The sequence below is a fragment of the Lactuca serriola genome, chromosome 5, assembly GCF_051521515.1.
Source record: "Lactuca serriola cultivar US96UC23 chromosome 5, Lser_US96UC23_V15, whole genome shotgun sequence".
Lineage (NCBI taxonomy): Eukaryota > Viridiplantae > Streptophyta > Magnoliopsida > Asterales > Asteraceae > Lactuca > Lactuca serriola.
In genome coordinates, this window is record NC_136412.1 from 362,533,660 (window position 1) to 362,538,420 (window position 4,761).

Sequence of the window (4,761 nt, forward strand, 5' to 3'; positions counted from 1 at the left end):
ATACATGCAGACATCAAACATACAACTCACTACTGCCTACAAGTCCTTTCACAGCGCACAATCCTATTACCAGCTAAGCTCCATGAAATGCATAACCATAAGTAATCAGAGATGAGATAGCCACCCGAATAGATGATCCTACTCTAGAGCCACAATCAAACAAGGAACATGCTAGAAAGCTTAAACCAAGAGTTCTCAGGCTATCTTACATGGTCATAGACAGTTCCTAGGGCACTCCACCAGATGATAGCTAGTAAATATAGATAACATACAGATGCAATAATCAATTATTGCATAACAACATTCTACATACCAGGATACCGATCTAACAGATCACTACTATTGGATTAGGTGTCTAAGCTCATAACTATAATTGGTATATACTTGAATTGATAGTAGCACAGTCCTTTTGGGTTGCCTTCATACTAGCAACTAAACATGATGATTAATTAAGAAAGAGGAAGAATTTACTATTTTGATTAATAAATTGAAATGGACGATTTATTAATGTATTATGTAAATAATATGTTAATTAGAAATCATATTATTTAATTAATAGTTAATCAGAAGTTAATTGGAATTAATTTTGGGATTAATTGAATTAATTAAAAGCACAGGGATTGTTTGGCAATTTATTGATAGTTGAGGAGAGAAGCTCTAGAACCCTCCTAAAGAGGCTTGGATGAAAATCTTCTAGAGAAGCCCTAGAATTTTCATCCAGGGCTTGTAGATAGAAGTTTTGAGGCTTGCTTGGTCCTTAAGCAAAGCAATTAAGGTTTCCTACTCTTAACCCTATCGTTGGCTCTAAGTCACCTCACTATATAAAGACCCATACCCTTGATGAATTGGGCCACTAGAAACCCTATAGAGTTGTAGCCGAAATTTGAAGCATCTTCCTCCCTCTCATATCTCATCCTCTTGCTAAGTGTGTTTGTGCTTCATTAGATGTATTACATTTGTGATACTTGCTCTTAAGCTTCAAGATCTACAAGGTTTTGGATTGTTATTGCTACATAACAATCAAAGGTATGTATCTTAATCCTTATTATATGATTTTTTATTATTATCTATAGCTCTAGGGTTTGCATGTTGTTATTCATATGGTATGTTCAATTAGAGAAGACATGGATCTTATTAGGGTTGCATGCACACACATGATTGTATGTTTATTCTAAAACCCATCAACTACAACATAACAACATACTCGACACCAAGATACAAATCTAACAAATCCCTATGACATAATAGCATACTCGATACCAAAATACAGATGTAACTAATAAATACAACATAGAGACATACTAAGTAGAAATAATACAAGAAATGCATGATCGTATATGAGATAGACACCCGGGCAGGTGATACTACACTAGAACCACAACCAAACAAGGAACATGTAAGAGATCCTAGATCAAGAGTCCTCAGTCTATCCTACATGACTATATATACAGTCCTTAAGGCATCACTCTACTAACAGATAACCGAAAACTAGTGGACCGACTTTGGTGCCTTCGACCCACGGTACAATGAGACAAAACTAACCTGAAATGAAGAAACCTGGAACATTGTGATACACTTCCTGCTACTCTGCTTGCTCCCACGTGTCTACGAACATCAGAACCAATAAAATCTTAATCACAAATCAAAACCCTTAAGTTTGACCTAAAGTCAAACTTGGTCAAAGTCAAAATCAATAAAATTCAACCTAGACCGAGTACCCTCCGCGTACTCGGCTTGTACGCCCGTGTACTTGCAATCCAGATCGGGATCCCCTCAGGCGTACACCAAGCGTACTATAGTTACACCCAACGTACGTAATGACTTAATATCTTCATTTCGAGGGCTTAATTCCTCAAGACACTACATCTAACTTTCAGTCTTAGCCCCAAATGGCATCCCAAACCACAAAGTTTCCAACTTTATGGTTCTATATGTCTAGATCAAGCCCATCAACAAAACCCTAACTTGTCTTAACCACTAAAGCTCTTAATGGCTTGCATGAAGGAATCTCAGGGGACAAGGTCATATTTTTATGGCTCACGACATGGAAATACATCCAAAAGGACAACCTAAACGTTCTATAACATGTCATACACAAGAAAGGCCATATTTGGGACAAAAGCTCATATTTTCATCATGCAAGCTAGATCTAGCAACTCGTTCATCAAGGTGGGAACTTTTTACCTTCTAGAGACGGAGAAGGATGCAAAACTTCTAGGTCCAAGCTTGCTTCTAGCTTCCAAGCTTCACCACCGCCTTCTTCCTTTGGAACACACAAAACACACGCCCAAGCTTCAAAGTGCAACAATGGGGCTAGGGTTTGCAAGAGAATATGTTTCTAAGGATGGAGGTTGGGAATAGGGTGAAGAAATGAAACTTAAGGATCAATAAATAGGGTCAAAACCCTCAAGATTAGGGTTTTCTCCCAAACGGAGTACGCCCAACATACTCCCAAAACAACGTCGCTCCACATTAAAAGACTTACGCTCCACATACCATGATGGTAAGCCCAACGTACTCTGATTTTCCCAAAATTTACGATAATGCCACTATGGTTCATTTGCAAACAAAACTCATTCCAAGGGTCAAAAATGTAATATTTGAAAATCGGGGTATTACAATCATAGTACTACTCAAAGTAGGAATTATGAGATGAAGAACACCTAAAACGGAAACCGTATGAAAAAGTTAATTTTTATAAAATCATAACGGTAATAAAAACTAGTAAAAAATAAAAGTCAAAACTAGCCAAAATAACCAAAAGGAAAGTTGTAGAGAATGTCAAGACCTACACGGATATATAAGAGTCGTTGAAAATGGAGTTCGTATGCGAGAGTTACGAAATTTTAAACTTTAATTTTTATCGTCACGTGCGTCCGCACGCAATGTGTTGTGCGTAATTTGGCACTCGATCCTCCTGGATAATGGTTGATGTGGCACAATGAGAGAGCGACACGTGGCAACTCCATGTGGCTCACACACAATTACGCGGTGCACATGCCAAAACTTGCTATAAATAGAAGGCTTTAACAATCCTTTCCCCTCACACCTCACAAACTCTCTCTCACTCCCTCGATCCTCGTGCCACAGCTCCCAAGCGCCTCTCGAAGTTCGGACTTCCGGTTTCCACCCTACAACAATGGTATCATAACTCGCAGGTGACTTCAAGACCCCATTTTCGAAACCTTTTGCGGGGAATACATGTTAAAATGCAACTATTAGATAGTTATTACTGATTGTATAAGATTAGTTAGATAATTATGCTCATAACATTATGATGATATTATCCCATGTAGATACTTTTCCAAACTTTTAAAAGATAATATTATGCCTAGTTATATTGATTTGCACTGATAGAAAATATCAAATATAGTTATTATGTTGGCCAAGTGCCAACAAACGCCGATACTCTAGTAGTTATTATAGCCACCCTTTTTATAAGTTTATTACCTAGTCGTTAATTTGCCTAAATACTTGGCTACACACAAACACACACACACACAAACACACACACACACACACATATATATATATATATATATATATATATAAGCTGAATAATATATATAAAAAGTAACTCACATAAATACAACAAGGAATAACAACATGACTGACCAGGGGAGGCCCCCATAACAAGATTTGGATGGGACGCAATTCATCAACACGGTGAAAGATTTTTAGCTACTCCATGACCTATAATCGTTAAATCTTAAGTGAGCGGGAAAGATATGCATGGATCTATACGGGATTGACACTCCCATTTGTGGTTGCTAGTTATAACTTGACTGCAAGTCAAAGCAAGCATAACTTTCTAAACACATTTGCAATATTCAATGAAGCGTCGTGTTTTTTTAGGGAACTCAATAGTCATAGATCGATTATAGGAACTCATCGTAATATTGTTAAACTAAAACTAACTATCTTAGACTACTACTTGGAAACCACCTAAGAAAGTAGTGATAGTACACACACACTCGAGGAAGTGAGTTTAGGATAAATAAGATAGCTAAAATAACTACAAAATGTTTTATAAAAATTAAACATGTGGACTCACCAACATTATATTGACCTTTTAAACCACATGTATTCTCAGGAGAATTAACCTTAATGATGCATCTCAAAGTCTATGTGCTTTACTATCGTACTTTGCTTTTGTGACCTATTTGTACATTGAACAAATTTATAATATATTTTACTTAATGAATAAAAAATTACGTTGTTTAATATATCGGTGTATTATTAAATGTAAGTGTGTGGCCTGAAATCCAACATTCTCATGTCGCACAACCCGACGTTTCCCCCGCCAGCTGGGGGTGTGACAGATTGATATCAGAGCTTCAAATTATAGCGAACTAGTAATTCCTTAGGAAATACATCTATAGTATTGGGATACACTCTAATTAGGTTTAACCCTTTAAGCTTAACAAATTAAACAATATTAATATTAGTTACACTACTTCTTGACTACTTGTGGGAGAGGTGATTAGTTTGAACTATCGCTTGAGTTGCTAGATTTTCAGAACGGATATATTCTAAAATGGTCCTACCCTCCGGTACTTCTCACCTAGATAATTCTTACTTGATAGTATTGGAGTAAAAAAACCCTAAAAATTAATATACATAACCCAACAAAGATTTAAAGATATATCGCAATATAAATACGCTCACAAAAATATATCTACTACCCACAAACACAAATCCACGAAATCACAACTCAGGATTTTAGGTCAAAAACCATGTTTAGAGTTGGTATAGTATAAT